Genomic DNA, 20,906 nt, shown 5'->3' with positions numbered 1-20,906 from the left:
TTCACCTTTTTGAATTAAGGAATGTCCATATCATTTGCTTTCACAACTGAAATATGAGTAAAAGTGAAATACACAATTTCTGGAAGAAGCTGGGAGAGCTAGAACATATTTCAGCATGTTCTCCTTCATCTCTGCATGAAAGCAGGCAATGTTTCAGGTGCATGTTACTTTGCCAGTTTGGAACCAAAACCAAATACACTACAGGTCAGAACCAGGACCAAACTGCAATGAATCATTAATATGAGAAGAAAATAAACTTCTGTTTTATCAGCCTCTGAGAATTTTTTAGACTGTATAACACCAAAAATCTGTTTTACCTTAACATAAACCTTTAACTAAGGCATGTGGAATTGGTTTTGAAGCCAGGTAATCAGGACACAGTTATGGAAGGGAGGAGGAGAACAATTTATGATATACCATGGTTATGTGTGAAAAAGCCTGATGTCCTATATAACTTGGAAGGTAGATAGTATTCTCATAAGTGCTTAATTTCAAGTGAAGAATAGGAAACAAACAGCAGGAAAACAATCAAGGGTATGGCCACCATACCTATGGTTAAAATGTCATAAAAAATTAGGATGGTACCTATTATTACTGACACATAAGCAAAATGCTTTAGGAAAACTTGACTATGATAAGAACAAGGGAAAATAGCTATTTCACCACAAAGGGGAACAAAGTCTCCAGTGTTTTCTTCAGATGTAGCCAAGAGAGAAAATGAGAAAAAGAAACAGTTTACAGAGGATGAAAATAAAAATCACAAAGAGGAAATAAGTACAGGAAACACTTCTAGTTGGTGAAATCAGGGTCAAATCAAGGAACATTTCCTACTCCCAGGGTTGGGTTGCTTTTTTATATCTGGACAACAAAATTTCATAATTTCCACAAGTAAAAGAATACTGTATGCCTTCCATTTGTCTTTAGTCTGAATGAATTGTTTATTGTGATTATCTTATCCCTGTCTTACTTTTGTTCATTGAACATATAGAATGGGATGAATATTTTTTTTTTAATTCATCAAGTTATGGATCAAGATAGCACTCTCAAACTTGAAGAAATTATTGTGATCTATCCTTATATCTTTTGCTTTTAGGTCAAAGATTTTAATGGCTCAGTACAAGCCTGGTTGTAAGTAGAGGTGATATTCTGCCTATAGGAGGGGGAAGGAACCAAATATTTGGTGACCCAAAATATGCACTTTTATAAACTTCATATTCTTCAAAAATATCTGATCCACCTTCCTCTTGAAATATCAAATATCTGTACTATGTTAAATTCAGTTTATTCAAGGAAGTGATACATGTCACTTTCAGTCAGAGGCTTTAAGCTCTAACATATAGATTTCCATATTCTTTCTCTCTTTCTCTTTCTCTCCTGCCTCTGTGATCGTGGAAGCACTTAATGGAATATGGCCTTCTTAGTCCCCATCCGTAAGTGTCCTAGATGAATAGAGGCCCATGTATTGACATGTAGCATAAGTGAGAAATGTACGTTACTGTTTGAAATGTTTGAGATTTTTAGGTTCTTTTTTTTTTTGTGACATAATTTAGCCAATCCTAACTGCTATTCCATCCCTCCCCTACTCCTGTGTGCCTTATTAAAATAATAAAAGCCAATTTAATTGAATAAACACTCCTCAGAGGATGTCATTAAACTCTGGTCAGGGGTAAATCTAATTATTGTAAACCAAACAGAGCGATCTTATTACTCTCATCAATGATTGCTTTTTTTCTTGGCATTTGACAACATTCTGGAAAATGAGTTGTTAGGGAATTTGGCTCATGTTTCTGAGAAAAGTTTCCTCTTTTAAAAATGAGATATATATAATCTAGATATATGCTGGATATTCTTCTAGGTACTTTCTTTACTAAATAGGATGTTTAAAACTGCAGCAGTCATCTTGCAAACATGAGCAGAACTAGTGAAAATTCAAAGCCGACACTGATCAATAAAGTAGAGCAAAAGATGGAAGGGTACTGGATCCTTTGTAATGTAATTGACTCATTTTATTTATTCACCAACTCAAGAGCTGTTCCACCATGAGCCTTTTTGTTATGTGAATTAATAATTGTATGTTGATTAAACTAGGTAAATTAAGATTTAGTTGATCTTGACAGACATACGTTAGATGAGATAAAGAGAGCATTCCCATTGAGTTATATATATTTTTTTGAAAAAGTATTTTAGGGGTGCTTGGGTGGCTCAGTCGTTAAGTGTCTGCCTTTGGCTCAGGTCATGATCCCAGGGTCCTGGGATCGAGTCCCACATCGGGCTCCCTGCTATGCGGGAAGCCTGCTTCTCCCTCTCCCACTCCCCCTGCCTGTGTTCTGTCTCTTGCAGTCTCTGTCAAATAAATAAATAAAATCTTAAAAAAAAAAAAAGAAAAAGTATTTTAACTAGCTTATAGTCTTATCAAATGTAAATGCATGATTCTTAACTGATATATTGAAAAATACCATACAAAATTCATTTTTATTATCATATTATTCAAAGTAAATTGGTACTTAAATCTAGGAACCACCAAATTAATGTTAAGTAGTAACTACATATTTTGAAACTATTATGTACTTAGAGATTTCACATTACAAATTCCATGAATTTAGAGGTTCCTTAGTTTAAAATAAGTCAGACATTTTTAAAAACTACAGGGAAAATTTTTTGATATTTGACAGTTAAAACAACCTGGACGGGCTCTAGTGTGTAATTTAAATTGATGTCTCTCAGTAGCTCTTTGACTATATAAATATTAAGAATTATTAAATATTAAGAATCTTTGGTTAATGGTCCCATTCACCCATCTGCAAAGCCAGAAAGTCACTCAGGTCCTTCCCATGTTACATCTTTTCACTCAGTCTTCTGCCTTCCATTTCTGATTCTAAGAATTCATGTTAGATTAGATTGGGTCCATTTAGAAAATCCAGCATAATTTCCCTATGTTAAGGTTTTAAACTCAGCTGATTATCAATCCTAACTCCGTATGCCAACTTTATTCCTTTTTGTGAATATGTAAGTAAGATATATAAGGTAACATATTCGCAGATCTTGGGATTAGAACATAGACATCTCTTGGGCACCTGGGTGGCTCAGTTGGTTAAGCGACTGCCTTCGGCTCGGGTCATGATCTTGGAGTTCTGGGATCGAGTCCCGCATCGGGCTCCCTGCTCAACGGGGAGTCTGCTTCTCCCTCTGACCCTCTTCCCTCTCATGCTTTCTGTCTCTCATTCTCTCTCTCTCAAATAAATAAATAAATCTTTAAAAAAAAAAGAAAAAAAAGAACATAGACATCTCTGGAGAGTTATTTTGCCTAATACAAAACACAAAAATTGTAATTTAGGAAACCGTAGAACACAACATTTTGTTTATTTATACTTAGTATAAAATATTCCAAAAACAAATACCTATAAATAAACCTTAATTTTCATTCTTTCTTCATATTATTAGTCATGTTGTTGCTACCATTATATGCAAACTATTCTACACATATTTTTATACATGCATATATTTTATACATATTTATATAATAAAGAAGCAATTATATGTATGTTTTTAACTACAAAGATTTTGTAGAAGAGATAACTATAAAAATTAGGAAGTTTAAGTGAGGCTGAGAAGCCAGTAAGTCCCAGGCTCTGTCCTCTTGGCCTCCTGCCATTATGGAGTACCTCAAGTTCTGTTGGAAATAGGACCAAGCTTTCCTTTTCCTTTTTTTTTTTTTTTAATATTCTATTTGTTTATTTATTTATTTCTTATTATTTTTTAATTTTTTCTTTGGAATCAGGCTTATAGTTTTTTGTTCGTTTGTTGGTCTGCTTGTTTTTATTCCTTTTCTCATTTTTTGGATCAGCATTTCTTTTTTCTTTTATTTTTTCCTTCTTTCTTTCTTTTCTTTGGAATCAGGTTTATTGTGTTTTATTTGTCTGTTTGTTTCATTTTTTGTTCCTTTTCCTTTTCTCTTTTCTTAGATCAGGCTTTTTTTTTTTTTTTTTTAATTAGGCTTATCTTTACAAACAAATCAAAGCACACCTAGTTAAAAATCCAAGCATTCGCTACTATAAGTAAGGAGGAACTCTTCAGAGGACTGACCTGTGGAAAAGAGCAACCAAACCAAAACAGCAGAGTGCACATAGCGTACACCAGAAATAGTTCCTGAAGCACCAGGCCCTGGACAGTGTATAACCCCTTCTTCATATAGCATTACTCTCAGGAACAGGAAACACAAGAAGCTTTCATAACATGCAAAGACAGAAACCTAGACATAATGACAAGACAGAGGAATTCTCCCCAAAAAAGAGGTCAAGAAGAGGTCACAGCCAGGGATTTGCTAAAAACAGATATAAGCAATGTATCTGAATAAGAATTTAGAACACCAGTCATAAGAATACTAGCTGGGCTTCAAAGAAGGATAGAAGACACCAGAAAAATCCTGGCTGCGGAGATAAAAGACCTAAAAACTTGTCAGGCCAAAATAAAAAATGCTAAAAGTGAGATGCTAAACCAACTGGATATAATCACAACGAGGATGGAAGAAGCAGAGGATCGAACAGGTGATATAGAAGATAAAATTATAGAAAATAATGAAGCTGAAAAGGGGAGGGAAGAAAACAATTAGATCACAGATACAGAGTTAGGGAACTCAGAGATTTCATGAAGCACAATAATGTCTGTATCATAGGAAGTTCAGAAGAAGAAGAGTAGAAAAAGGGGCAGAAGGTTTATTTGAACAAATTATAGATGAGAACTTCTCTAATCTGGGGAATGAAACAAGCATTCAAGTCCAAGGAACACAAAGAATTCCCCTCAAAATCAACAAAACCGGTCAACACCAAGACATATCATAGTGATACTTGCAAAATACAAAGATAAAGAGTAAATTCTGAAAGCAGCTAGGAATAAAAAGTCCTTAACCTACAAGAGTAGACACATAAGGTTAGCAGCAGACCTGTCCACAGAAATTTGACAGGTCAGAAGAGAGTGGCATGATATATTCAATGTGCTGAATGGGAAAAATATGCAGCCAAGAACACTATATCCATCAAGGTTGTCATTCAGAATAGAAGGAAAAATAAAGGGTTTCCAAGGCAAGCAAAAACTAAAGGAGTTCATGAACACTAACCCAGTTTTTTAGGAAATATTAAAGGGGACACTTTGAGTGGGAAAGAAAGACCAAAATCATCAAAGATTAGAAAAGAATAGAGACAATCTACAAGAACAGTGACTTTACAAGTAACACAATGGCACTAAATTCATATCTATCAATAATCACTTTGAATGTAAATGGACTAAATGCTCCAATCAAAAAACAACGAATATCAGAATGGATTTAAAAAAATAAGACTCATCAATATGCTACTTACAAGAGACTCATTTTAGATCCAAAGACACCTCTAGATTGAAAGTGAAGAGATGGATAACCATCTCTCATGCTAATGGACATCAAAAGAGACCTGGAGTGGCCATATTTATATCAGACAAACTAGATTTTTAAGCCAAAGACTGTATTGAGAGATGAAGAAGGGCACTATATCATAATAAAGGGGTCTATCCAACAAGACGGTCTCCCAATTTGGGAGTACCCAAGTATATAAATCAATTAATAATTAATAACAAACATAAAGAAACTCATTGATAATAGTACAATAATAATAGGGGACTTTAGTACCCCACTCACAGTATTAGAAATATCATCTAAGCAGAAGATCAACAAGGAAATAAGGGCTTTGAATAATACACTGGACTAGATGGACTTAACAGGTATATTCAGAGCATTTCATCCTAAAACAGTAGAATACACATTCTTTTCAAGTGCACATAGAACATTCTCCAGAATAGATCGCATACTGAGTCACAAATCAGGCTTTGACCAGTACAAAAAGATGGAGATCATACCAAGCATATTTTTAGACCACAATCTATGAAACTTGAAGTCAACCATAAGGAAAAAAATAATTGGAAAGACTACAAATACATGGAAGTTAAAGAATACCCTACTAAAGAATAAATGGGCTAAGCAGGAAATAAAGAATGTTTATAGGAACACTATCAACAGTAGCCAAATTATGGAAAGAACCTAAATGTCCATCGACTGATGAGTGGATAAAGAAGATGTGGTATATATAGAGAATGGAATATTACTCAGCCATCAAAAATGAAATCTTGCCATTTGCAACAAGACGGATGGAACTAGAGTGTATTATGCTGAGTGAAATAAGTCAGTCAGAGAAAGACAAATATCATATATTTCATTCATAATGGAATTTAAGAAACAAAACAGATGAACATAGAGGAAGGGAAGATAAAAACAGAGAGGAAAGCAAACCATAACAGACCCTTAACTATAGAGAACTAATGGTTGGTGGAGGGAGGGGCTAAATGGGGTAATGGGCATTAAGAAGGTCACTTGTTCAAATGAGCAGTGGGTATTATATAAGTGATGAATCACTAAATTTTACTCTTGAAACCGATATTACACCATATGTTAACTAACTTGAATTTAAAATAAAAAAAATCAAGAAGTTACATTACAAACACTGTAATGTTAGAAATAATTGGAAATAAATTCATGATTTTATAATATTAATAATACAAATTCATGAATACACACACATATATATCAACTGCTGCTTGTCTACTAAAAAACAATTAAGCAATAACAAACCCAAGTAGCAATGATTACCCTAATTCTTTGATTGTAATTACTAAATATCATTGTCCATTAAAAAACAAAAATAAATAAATAAATAAATAAAGGAATTGCTAATTTCAAGTCAGGTACAAGAGGCACACAAAAGGAGCCTAAGATATTTTCTTGTGCCAGAAAATAAAAAAAGCCATTAAAAATAATTTGGTTTTATCAGAAAGACATGGGAAACAATATAAAGAGGATACTATTGACGCTCAAAAAGAAAAATGTCTCGGGTCGCCTGGATGGCTCAGTGGGTTCAGCGTTTGCCTTCGGCTCAGGTCATGATCCCAGTATCTGGGATCGAGCCCTGCACTGGGCTCCCTGCTCGGCGGGAAGCCTGCTTCTCCCTCTCCCACTCCCCCTGCTGTGTTCCCTCTCTCTTTTTCTTTCTCTCTCTGTCAAATAAATAAATAAAACCTCTAAAAAAAAAAAAAGAAAAATGTCTCACTGATTGAACTCACTAAAATTCATTTAACATATTTATAAAAATGAGGGTTTTTTTTTTTTTTTAAGATTTTATTTATTTGACAGAGAGAACACAAGCAGAGGGAGAGAGGGAAAAACAGGCTCCCTGCTGAGCAAGGAGCCCGATGTGGCACTCGATCCCTGGACCTTGGGATCATGACCCAGACTGAAGGCAGCCACTTAACTGACTGAGCCACCCAGGCATTCCTAAAAATTAGTTCTTAATGTTATAGTAGACAGAAAAATAGAGATAATAAAAAAATGGACATATTTTGATGTAATTAGTCTTCTTTGAAAATTAATTAGAAATTTTCCCTATGTTTTCTGTATAAAGTGTATTTCAAAGTAAATATATAGTCATGGGGTTCATGAGAGAGAAAAAAAATCTTCATTACAGAATAATTTTAATTAATAATTTTGCAAGTAAATATTATATTAGAAAAATCATGATTTTTAAACCTCTAAATAATTTATTGATTCAAGATAAGATTAAACCACTAAATGTACAATTGTTGAAACAATGCAGGCATGAGGCTGACATTCCCTGAACCGCTTGTTTAGTCACAGTAAATATTCTGTGTTCCTGGATGTGACATGATATGAAAATCACAAAACCATGTATGAATATTCTAGAAAAAAATGAAACACAATTAAATCTCATTAAGCATCTGGAGTTAATATCTTCTTTACTGGGAATACAAAAGCAGGAGAACCAGTTAAGTGATAGCACAAGTGAAGAAACAGATGGATCCAGAAAGTTAGACATTCAACAGAAAAAATGATCCAGTTTCTTCAGTAAGTTGATGGCATCATAAAAAAAACACAAATAGGGACGCCTGGGTGGCTCAGATGGTTAAGCATCTGCCTTCGGCTCAGGTCACGATCCCAGGGTCCTGGATTCAAGTCCCGCATCAGGCTCCCGGCTAGGCGGGGAGCCTACTTCTCCCTCTGCCGCTGCCTCTCTCTATCTCTCTCTCTGACTCTCATGAATAAATAAATTTAAAAAAAAATAAAAAAAATAAAAAACACAAATAGAGGGACGCCCTGGTGGCTCAGATGGTTAAGTGTCTGCCTTCAGCTCATGATCTTAGGGTCCTGGGATTGAGCCCTGCGTCAGGCTCCCTGCTGGGTGGGGAGCCTGCTTCTCCCTCTCCCTCTGCCATCCCCTCCACCTGTGCTCTCTGGCTCTATTTCTCTGTCAAATAAATAAATAAAATCTTAAAAAAAATACAAGTAGAGATTGTTTTTGTTTAGGAGAGACTTAAAAGACATAACAAGTAAAAAAAAAAACATGAAAATGAGCTAGATGAAAGATATTAAGAATTATTATTAATTTGGGTATGTTAGTGGCTTGGTGCTTGGGAGTAACAAATATCCAAATTGTTCAGAGATGCATAATGTCTGGGACTTGGTTTGAAATATGGGGCAAAAAGATGACGTGAGTTTATAAGTGAGTATATCAAAATACAGAAGCATGATATGTACAGATGATTCTAAAAGATTTGAGAATGTATTTAATAATTTCCTAGAAAAATACAACTTTCCAAATAAGAAAAACAAATAAATACATAACTCTTATGACCTACAACCATCAATGTTATTTCCTACAGAGAAAACAACTGGCTTAGTCCATTTTCCTGGATAGTTCTATAAAACATTCAATGAACATATAACTTCACTTTTATACAAAATCTTCTACAGAAAAGAATGAGATAGAACACTGCCTACTTTTAAAAAAAATCATGCTAGCAAAACTTTGAAAGTAAACAAGGCAAGACAAATGTAAGAAATGAAAATTATGGGCAGCCTCACTTAAAAATACACGTTCAAAAATTATAAATACGTGCAAATATTTGTAAATGGAATTTGGCAATGCAAGAATGTTAAAACCATTAGCGTGTAAACTTCTCAGGCTCTCCATTTTAAAACATTTGTGCTAAGTTGCTACTCCCATGATACATGAAATCAACTACACTGTATTAGACTTTACTGTGAATAGAAAAAATAAATGTAAAAGAAATAAGATAAAATCATTATAATGTAACTTTGTAATAGTTTGTGATAATTATAGGACTGATTAATATAATATCACATACTGGGGCGCCTGGGTGGCTCAGTTGGTTAAGCGACTGCCTTCGGCTCAGATCGTGATCCTGGAGTCCTGGGATCGAGTCCTGCATTGGGCTCCCTGCTCGGCAGGGAGTCTGCTTCTCCCTCTGACCCTCCTCCCTCTCATGCTCTCTGTCTCTCATTCTCTCTCTCTCAAATAAATAAATAAAATCTTTAAAAATATATATATATAATATCACATACTAACTTAGCATAGAAAGTACTTCTTTAACAAGATAGAAAAGCAGAAAATATAAGGGAAAATATTAATGTATATATCTACATTGAAATTACAGCCTTCCAGTCACCCAAGGATCCCAGACGTACAATGAAAACTCACCTACAGAGTTAGAGAAGATAGCTTAAACACATAACAGCAATAAGTTATTAGCTCCTAGAATCTACACAGAAAGCCTAAAACCAAAAAGAGAAAAGATAACCAATAAATGGGCAAAATACCTGAACAGACACTTCACATATATAAATATAAAAAACATGCTCAATTACACCAGTATTCAGGGAAATGCAAATTAAATCACCATTTGCTATTCAAGTTACTAGAAATTAAAAATTTTGACAATATCAAAAGAGCACATGCAACAACTAAAATGCTTATAAAAAATTGGAAGGCATGTTCATTTTTACAGCTGCTTTGGGAAACGCCTAAAATTATCTAGAGTAGCAAAATACATGCAGATCCTAAAAACTTTACTCCAAAGGGGATATCTGTAGAAACTTTTCTATGTGACGCAAGGAGACATGTAAAAGAAGGATGGTCAGAGTTCCATTATTTTTAATTCTGAAAACCTGGAAACAACATGTCTTTCCACAAGAAAGTGAATTAAATAAATTTTGATATATTTATAAAATTTGTTAACTTATGGCAGTAAAAATCAGGTGTTAACTGATGAGCTTCCTAAGACAGTGATCAAAATGGTAAGATTTAAATTCATGAAATCTGTGAATAATTGAGAGGGAGGGAGAAGTTGATAGTAATTTGAAGGATTGAACTACATCAGGAAAGTTATTTTTATTTAATCTTTTATTCATACCTTTACTTATTAAAATATATTCTTGAACATATAACTTGAAGGAAATATAGTGAAAGAATTTTTAGAAAGTGCATAATATATGAGGCAATTTCATAAGATTAAAGAGGGTTATATTTCTCAGAATGTTTTTGTCTCAAGAACTTGATTGCTCCTTGAGTATTTATTTCTTAAGTGTTCAGTTGTTTTCATGTTCAAATACTTTAAAAGAAGATTAATAACATGAAATAGTTTTAATGGTAGTATCTTTTGTATTTATGCAATTTTTCTCCTTCTGTTAAACGTAATCAAACACTTTAAAGTATCTTCCTTATTGCATAGCTGGGCGTTGTATTGGCATGGTCTAGCACCCAATTCTAAATGGCTTACCTCATACATACTTGGCAGTTCCAATGCTTGTACTGTAAGAAAGTATCAAATTGTTGGGGTTTGGGTTAGGAAGGGAGTTGGACGTTGAGCAGTGATCTGCTTGCTGTAGCATAAACCCATAGTATCCTCAGCAAGATTCTACCCCTGGTGCATGTAAGCAGCTGGGAGCCGTGTTCCTTCCCACTGCCTTTTTTTTTTTTTTTTAATTTTATTTATTTTTGAGAGAGAGAGAGAATGAGTGGGAGGAGAGGGAGAGAGTATGAGCAGGGGGTGAGGGAGAAGCAGACTCCTCACTGAACAGTGAGCCAGATCCAGGACTCAGTCCCAGGACCCTGGGATCATGACCTGAGCCAAAGGCAGATGTTTAAGCAACTGAGCCACCCAGGCACCCCTAATTGCCTTTTTAATAGCAAAACAGGATGCCCTTTTCAGCAAAAATTTTAAGTAAAATTTATTTCTCTGATTTTAACAACACAGAGACTAATTGTGTAAGTCAGGGTTCAACCAGAAAAACAGAACCAGTACAAAAGATATGTTAAGAGATTTGTTGCAAGGAACTGGTTTTCCTGATTGGGGTGATGACTAGGCAAGTCTGAGATTCACAGAGTGAGCGGTGCAGAGGAGTCATAAGCAACAGTAAACAAATAAACAAATATGACTATGGTCTAACACAATTTACTTATGGGCATTGAAAGTGGACTTTCATGTAATTTTAACATATCATATATTCTACTTTTGATTTTTTTTTTCTCTTTAAAATAGTAGAAACCACTAAGTGCATGAGTCATACAAAAACAGGTGATATGTCAGATTTGGCCTATGGGTTAGTTTGCTGTCCTGTGGTCTATACCAAGAGTTTTCAAACTTGATGGTCTCAGTATTCACTTAAATGTTTAAAATTGTCAGAGGACTTTGTTCGTGTGGTTAATATCTATTGATGCTTGCCATATTAATATTAAAACGGGAAATTTTAAAGTATTTAATCATTAATTCAACTTGCAACAATAAATCTGCTACATGTTAATATATTTTTAAATTAAACACTAACTCTATTTTCTAAAACAACAAAAAACAATGGGAGTGGCATTGTTCAGTATTTTTGCAGATTTCTCTGATCCTAGTTTTATAGAAGACAGCTGGATTTTCTTATCTACTTCTGCATTCCGTCTATTGCACTATCACATTCCGTGTAGCCTCCATACAGCTGAACTGTACACTCATGAGAGAGTAAGAGTCAAAAAGGTGAATAGCACGTTAACATTATTGTGAAAGTAGCTTTGACCTGTTGTTCCTCTGAAAGCATGTAGTATATGTTCGACTGCCTTGCTAAAACAAAGCAGCAAATGTTAATATTGAAAAATGATCTTGCCATGTTAACATTTGCCTTTCATTCTTCCTTCATTTCAGGACCCATATTTTCCAAGAAAATAACACTTTCACACTGACTGCCAGTCTAGCTATTCCTTCTCCCATTTCTGACCGCATTCACCACCACAATTACTCAAATAATATTTTGTGCTCCACCTTTTATATCCTTCTCCTTTATTGAGAAATAGAATCATGTAATAGAAAATTTATATTTTTCTTCCCTTTAATTGTGTTCCAAAATCCTTAAAATTTTTTTGATTAACCATCTTTCCATTTCTTCCCCTCATTTTGAGAAATCTGAAGAGTTTTCTTCATTTCCAAGGCCAATCCTTTCAGGCTTTCATGAAGTTCATATTCTGTCATTTATTTCTTTTTCTCTTCAGATTTATCTCTTTTTTTCTCCATCAGTGTTTTTTCACCATTTGTAAACTAATTTCCTAATATTTTTTCACTACCAGACCTAAAAACAAAACAAAACAAAACAAATAGCATGCATTTCTTTAGTATCACATTTTCTGTAGTAGCTTGTGTTCCTTTTTTTTTTTTTTTCTTAAGACTTTATTTTTAAGTAATTTGTACACCCAACATGGGGCTCAAACTCACAGTCCAAAGAGGAAAAATCACAAGCTCTACTGACTGAGCCAGCCAGGCATTCCTTGTTTTCTAATATAGATTAATATCTCCAACCAAAATGTCAAAAATCACCAAAGATCCCCTACTGTATTCACTCATCTATTAAGACAGTAAAGATTTAGAGATTGCCAGTTATATACTGGGCAATTTCTAGTTGGTAGAGATGAAGTATCAAAAAACTGTAATTCTGCTCTTCATAATTTGAGGCCTAGTTGAGACAAAGTAAATATTAATTAATTTGGGGAAGTTCACTAATAGAGATACTGAAGGTATGTATTTGACCCACAGAGTCAAATTTTAATTTCTTAACTCCTTCCTCTTTGACTGTCCAGAATGAAGTATCCAGATTTGTCTTCTATTGCTATTGCAGTGTTTTCTCTCTGTTTTCTATCAACTCTTATATCTTCTGTTGCCTCCAGAGTCATTCATTCAAGCTTCCCGGGAATTTTTTTTTTCTCTGTCTTTCTTTTTGACTTCTGATGCAAATTGACCTAAATGAGTTTGGACTTTTTTTTTTTTTAAGATTTTTATTTATTTATTTGAGAGAGAGTGAGAATGAGAGGGATCACAGGGCAAGAGGGAAAAGCAGACTCCCCGCTTTGTAATATTATTTAAATTATTTATGTAGCTATCTCTGAAGTATGGATTGCTATTTAGATTATTTAATATAGTAAGTAGATACTCAGAGTGTGGGTTGCTGATTAGGCTATTTCAGATATTAACTCTATTTTGAATGGACTTTATGTTGTTACACATATATATTTATTTATATTGCATTATTTATTATGTCATATTTTATAGTAAATGATGTATATCTTATAGCAATATACTTCTGTAAATATCTTTTTTTATGTCAAGATCTCATCTATTAAATCTGGTTTTACCCCTCATGTAAAAGATATCATTTAATGCTTTACTTACGGGATAGATAGTAGTTAAGAGTTCAGGTCTTGGAATCCAGCACATTGAGTGGACTCCAAACTCATTTAGATTTTTGTGTTACAAACACCTTAAAGCTTATTTTTTATAAAATTAGTAATATAGCCATTTATATGATTATAGAATATATCCACTAAATGGTACCTCTTAAGAACTATATTTTTTAACTGGATGGATATAAATATGAAAATTCTATATTAATATTATAACACTGCCTTAAATATTAATAATAAGTAATACTATACTGACATCACTTCTGTGTAAACAAAAAAAGTTTTAATTCTGACTAATGAAATTTACTTTTTGTTTTTGGTTTGAAAGTAATAAAGTCTAAAGCCTGAGCCACATTTTAATAAAGTATAAATAATTTTTACATTGAGTTTGTGCATTTTTTGTAAAAAGAGTGTATTTATAGTTAACCAATTGCAAGTTCACACAATTTTAGGAGATGATTATCTTTTATGTACCTATATAGAACAGTCTCATTTTGAAAGAAGATACAATTTAATGAAAGGGACTTTGCTCTGATATTTATAAGACCTACCTGACCTTCTATCTCATTTATAACCTTATGTTAACTTTCATAAGGTAATTAACCTTTTGATCTGTGAAGAAAATATATCATGCTATAAACAGAAATATTATGTAGTGATCCAAAATAACAACTGACCTACGAAAGCTATATTTCCTTTTCATATGAAAATATAAGCCTTATGGGAAGAATTAGAAAGCAATATGTTTTGCTCTCCCAAATGTACTGCATGCTATGAATAACAAACCTTTCGTAGTTTCAAATAATGCCTTTTGGGACATATTCTATGATGCTTATGTAAGATATCTTGCAGATGCTTTATTCCTTTAACATTTGCAAAATTTGTGTTTCATCCTCCTGAGTCTTCTGTTTTGTTTAAGGCCGGATAGGGTAAATGTTGGTGCAAACTCATTAACATCAAAAAATACCAGATTAATCAGATAGCAATTCAAAAGCAAATACACATGGTCATGTTATAGAGTTACTTAGATTTTACTTTAATACTCAACAGATGAAAAACATATTCTACAATATGTGTTCAAATTGGTTTTCTTAACTCTGTTTAGAAATATATAATTCTTTTATCATATTTAATTAATTTATTTGACATATTTCCAGTAACTTTCACTTAATTTGAAAGTGATCTCTGGTTTCTGTTTTCTAGAAAAAGAACATTTTTTATTGAAGTGCTTGAAATACAAGGAACTATTAACATGTATGTATTTTTATTTTGTCAATTTCATTAATATCAGCTTAATAAAATGACAAGAATAAAACAATATTTTCATGTAAATATCAATATTAGAAAAACATCTCCATTGATCTTTTGCCTCCTGTGAGTGTGTTTTATTTGGCATTAAAAACAAACATATATTTCTAATTCTACATATCACCAAGAAGCATTGTCATTAAAAACCAAGCTAAAATATGTGACATTATTAAGTGTCTTTAAAACCAGTTCTTTTCACTTTATCTGCAGATATATCCTGATGAGCAGCAGAGACTTGAGCTTTTGGAGTAGCACTGTTGTAAAGAATGGTAAGGAACCATGAAGTCTTGAAGTCTGAATTTGAAGACAGGCCCTGTTAGTTGCAAGCTGCATGAAGTTTGCATATCATCGAATATCCTTAAATCCCAGTGACCTCATCTGACAAAAGCAGATGATGTCTACCTTGATGAATTATTTTCACGTTTAACTATCAAAATTTAGGTAACATATCTAATATATTACTTAGTAAGTAAGTATTCAATATTGTTACATGGTATTGCATACTTAACTTATTTTTTTTTTTTAAGATTTTATTTATTTGAGAGAGAGAGTACATGAGAGAGAGAGAGAGCACAAGCAGGAGAGAGAGGTGAGGGAGAAGCAAACTCCCCCCTGAGCAGGGAGACTGATATAAGACTCAATCCCAGGACCCAGGGATCATGACCTGAGCCAAAGGCAGACACTTAACTGACTGAGCCACCCAGGTGCCTGCACACTTTGTTTATACCCTTTAGCTTTTATAGAAAAATCAGCAGTAATACCCAGAATGTTTGACAGAAATTAAAACTTATTTTATTATTCTGGTAGCACTGGTAACATATACTTCTCTTTTTTTCCTCTACATACGCTACTCAGTTGTAAATATTGTATTTGTATATTTGTAATATATTTGTATATGTATAATAATATACAATAATATTTATATTGTATATGTAATGATATTTGTAGACTGTTTCAATTTTAATTTATATAATAAACATATATCCATTCTTGGACAGAGTTGTATTTTTCACAGTTCCATAGTATTTATTCAGATGGGGAGATCTGGGGCGCCTGGGTGGCTCAGTTGGTTGAGCAACTGCCTTCAGCTCAGGTCATGATCCTGGAGTCCCTGGATCGAGTCCCGCGTTGGGCTCCCTGCTCTGTAGGGAGCCTGCTTCTCCCTCTCCCACTCCCCCTGCTTGTGTTCCTGCTCTCGCTATCTCTTTCAAATAAATAAATAAAATCTTTAAAAAAAAAAATCAGATGGGGAGATCAAATTTCAAGTTGTATGATTTGAAAAGAGTGGTTTGTATACAGGTGTTTAATACCTCTCATCTTGAAAACACACAAATACACACACATACACACACAAATAAAAGTGAGCAAAGAGAAATGAAAAACAGGACTGGGGATATCCAACAGAAGAAACCTGAATATAGTCTTCCACAATCTGAAAAATTCCCATTAGGCATACTGAAGATATTGAGGAGAAAGTTGTGATATATTAAGAAAACAGGTATACAATGAAAAACCTGCAACTCCCTAATTCAGAGGGGCAAGCGTTAATGAATCTAGAACATTGGTGAGGCAGAATGACTTCATCTGGAAGTCCTTTTAATGTGATGGAATCATAGATTTCAAAACAGACCCTGTCACTTGGCACTGATGACCATGTAAAGACACAATGGGCAGAAAAAGCCTGTCAATGCCAGAAAGCCACATTGACTTTTTTTTTTTTTAATATCCTTTGCTTTATTGAATCTTCTTAACATCTGAGAAATTCATTACACCAAGGAGGACAAAAGGAAACTTGAGGCAAAGCCAATGTAGGGTCTTGGGGCCAAATGTAGAATTATATTAGAATTCTGGAGATTGGGTATTTAATATGTTGCCTACAGCAAAAGGCAGAAAAGCACTCTGGAGGGAACAGGTCATTTGTCCCCATGAACAGGGACACCTCAACAATCTCCTGGTGGTTCTAATCCAAGACCATCTCATGGTGAAGCCATGGCATCTCCTCACTAGATCACCACCACCATTTGTCCTCAAGGTCATTGAAATCCCATTTACACTTGACTCTTAGAAAAGACCCCCTCTCCTGCAATTCCTGCAGCTCCCCTTTCACTATGTTGTACAACTGAATTGTCCCTAATTTTCTGGACTTATCGTGGTTGATAGAGTACTTTGCTGACTTGGAAGCAGTTTCCAAGGACCTGGCAGGATCTTGACATGTTATTGCATATCTCTGTAAAGTAACAGAAACACCCCAGCATTGAGGCTAGACATAGTCACATTATGGACTATGCCCCAAAAGAGCATTGAATTTAGAAATATGGTCCTTAACACAGTAGATTCAACAAATACAGAGTAGTAATCTAGCAGAAAATTCCTTTTATATATTTTTAAAAGTTTATTTATTTATTTGAGAGAGAGAGAGCATGCATGGGGAGGGGGTAGAGGGAAAGGAAGAGAGAGAGAGAAAGAAGCAGACTTCCCACTAAGTGCAGAGCCCAACATGGAGCTCAATCCCATGACCCATGAGATCATGACCTGAGCCCAAATCAAGAGTCGGATGCTTAACTGACTAAGCCACCCAGGCACTCCAGAAATAAATTTCATCAAGTCACCCCCGTATCAATTTATATGCTGAATCATATAAATGTTAATATTTGCATCATTCAGCATTTCAGCTAAAAATAAGAGTTTGTTTCTTACAGATCAATAATAGGAGGAAGCAATAAGACACATGCATAATTTATGTAAAAATATCTAACCAAGAAAGATTTCTCCATTCAATGACAAAAGGAAACAACACAGGTCCTATGAAAACATGAAATAGATTAAGTCAGCTATATTTTGAAGTGAGACTGAAAGAATATCATCACATCTCACTTCAGTTAGAGAATTTGTGATTATTAAATTTTAAAATTCTCAAATTTTATAATCTTTGACATAATATCTTAATAATTTAGAAGATTTAAACCAAATATATATATGTGTAAATACACATATTTTTTCATGTATTTTTATTTGATTCAGGTTCCCAGAAGGCCTTAGGAAGCCAAGAGTGACTTCAGCTAACATTTCATATGCATTATATCCTTAAATCTACTCTTTTTTTTCTAAAGATTTTATTTATTTGACAGAGAGAGACCCAGAGCGAGAGAGGGAACACAAGCGGGGGAGTGGGAGAGGGAGAAGCAGGCCTCCTGCAGAGCAGAGAGCCCGATGCGGGGCTTGATCCCAGGACCCTGAGATCATGACCTGAGCCGAAGGCAGACGCTTAACGACTGAGCCACCCAGGCGCCCTTAAATCTACTCTTAAACAAAGTTTCATTTAATAAAAATGTTTTGTGCAGTAATGTATAGCTCAAGATGGCTCCTGAGTTTTCTGGAATATAAGTCCAGAAATGAGAAACATAAATTTTTCCTCAAAGAAAAGAATTTTACATAAATACGTATGAAGGTATTCTTGCAAAGATGATATTGACACACCTCTCCATAATCCATGCACATGAAATATTCAAAATTAGCATCTGTAGTAAGTGTATTAGTTTCCTAAGACTGTCATAACAAAGAACCACTAACTGGGTGGCTTAAAATACAAAGGAAATTTATTCTCAGAGTTTTGGAGATTTAGAAGTCCAAAATCAAGGGGTCACATGGTTGATTTATCCTGAGGGCTCTGTGGGACCAAAGACAATGTCATATTTAACTGTACATAAGGAATATGGGTAAACTCAAATATTACTAAAGTGGTTTCAATCTGGGTATTGTATAACAAAAGCTTAAAGTATGAAAATACATACTGTTTACATGTGCTTCAATTAGAATGGAGAAAATTGTTGCTTTGTCATCATAGAAGAAATTACCAAGATATAACACTACCAGTTTGCACATTCTATGTGTTGATGACTTAAAACCCTATACAAGGGACAAATTTTCCTTATAGTAATTTGGACCAAATTTCACATTAAGCAACTTTGTTTTAGGAAATTCAGAAAGATTTATTTCATGGCATTTCTAGAATTTTCTGTGTATGGGCAAACTGTCTCACAAGAAATTGCTTTTAACTGCATTATGAATTCTTTCTATAAATGTTCTCAAGAGCACATTTTATGGAAATTTTTTGTTTATTTTACCATAATTATTAATATTGATTGAAATTCAAACATTGAAGTCTATTTAACTAGAGACAGAGATACTTCAAATGAAACACTATAAGAATGTGTATTTTATAAAGAAAAAGCATACCAAATATCTACATGAATTTATTGATTATTATATTGTCAAGTGTACATGATAAGTTTATTGACAAAATTCAAACCTTTAATGGGGATAAAAAGTAATGATTGAGCAACTAAAAACACTGTTAGAGTAATTTGGTCTACAAAGCATCATATTGGAGTTCATATCTAAATAAGCCATAAAATTATTGAGGAGCACTTGTCAGTTACCAAAATGGAGTAATCATACAGATGGTAATAAATGAGGATGGCCTTCAATTACATGGCATCCTATGGACACCAACCACCACAAAGTGAAGCAAACAAATTTAACAGTAATTCCACTCAAGATTTAACCTGTTCCTGTTAACTTAAATTCATAATCACATTGGCTGCCAGGGCAGTAAGCATGTCTCTTTCACCACAAAGAATATGAAGGATCATATTTTAAAGTCATTATGAGTAGTCTTTTAAAAAGATAGTGAATGTAAATTCATCATTTTTTTTTTTTAAGATTTTATTTTTATTTATTTGACAGAGAGAGACACAGTGAGAGAGGGAACACAAGCAGGGGGAGTGGGAGAGGGAGAAGCAGGCTTCCCGCTGAGCAGGGAGCCCAATGTGGGGCTCAGTCCCAGGACCCTGGGATCATGACCCGAGCCGAAGGCAGACGCTTAACGACTGAGCCACCCAGGTGCCCCATAAATTCATCATTTTTAAGATACTAATTTATGTTGAAAGTATTTTAGTTTTTGTTATGGTTATTGTACAGTCTTAGTTTTCTTCCTCTTTCTGGAACAATTATGATAAATTGAGCACTGTTTAAAAACCAACCATTTGGGAACTCAGGCAAGATGGCAGAGGAGTTGGAGACCTAAATTTCTTCTGGTCCCAGGAATTCAGCTAGATAGGGATCAAACTATTCTGAATACCTATGAACTCAACAGGAGGTTGAAGAAAAAAATAGCAGCAACTCTCTGAACAGAAAAGAGAGCACTTTCTGGAAGGTAGGACATGCAGATAAGTGAATCCGAAGCGATATATGGGAAGATAGACCACGGGGAGAGGGAGCCTCTGTCAACCAGATACTGGCAAGTGATAGAGCCACAGAGCACAAAATCGGAACTTTTAGAAGTCGGGTCTGCTGAGGGATGTCGCTCCAGTGGCTAAGCAGGGCATGGAACCCTTGCTAGGACACTGTGGTCTCAAGACCCTTGGGGTCACAGAAAGACCGGGGGTGCCTGACTGCATCAGTGCTCCCAGGTATCAGAGAGGGGAAGCCAGCTGCAGAGACGGAGCCGAGCAGTGGGCTTTCAGCTCCGGGTTGCCATAAACTGTGATCTGCTGCACAGTCGGGCCACTGCTCCTCCAGCAGGGACCCAACAAGTGGCAGATCTTGGGAGACTCCCCTTCCTCCCCAGGGAGAAGTGGTGTAGGAGGGCACTGCAGGAATCTGCTGGGTTTGGAGACTCCAAATGGGGTCATGTGCCAGAGATAGAAATGCTCAGTCCAGGCCAGGTGAGCACAGAGTATGGCCAGAGACTGGGAGATGAGTGATTGACTGCTTTTCTCTGGGGCGGCTCTGAGGAGTGGGGCCCCTAGTTCTCGGCTCCTCCTGGGCGGAGATTGGAGGCCACCATTTTCACTCTCATACTCCAAAGCTCTATGGAAAGCTTGCAGGGAACAAAAGCTACTGAGAGCAAACAGGAGCAGATTACTTAGGCTGGTCCCCAGCAAGGGTGGGGTAATACCACCTCAGGTAAAGGCACTTGAGAATCACTGC

This window comes from Mirounga angustirostris, unplaced genomic scaffold, assembly GCF_029215605.1.
Source record: "Mirounga angustirostris isolate CCGP_5_RB_7025 unplaced genomic scaffold, mMirAng1.0.hap1 SCAF_2, whole genome shotgun sequence".
NCBI classification, from domain to species: Eukaryota; Metazoa; Chordata; class Mammalia; order Carnivora; family Phocidae; genus Mirounga; species Mirounga angustirostris.
The sequence above is the reverse complement of the archived record's forward strand: the minus strand, read 5'-3'. Positions refer to the sequence as shown.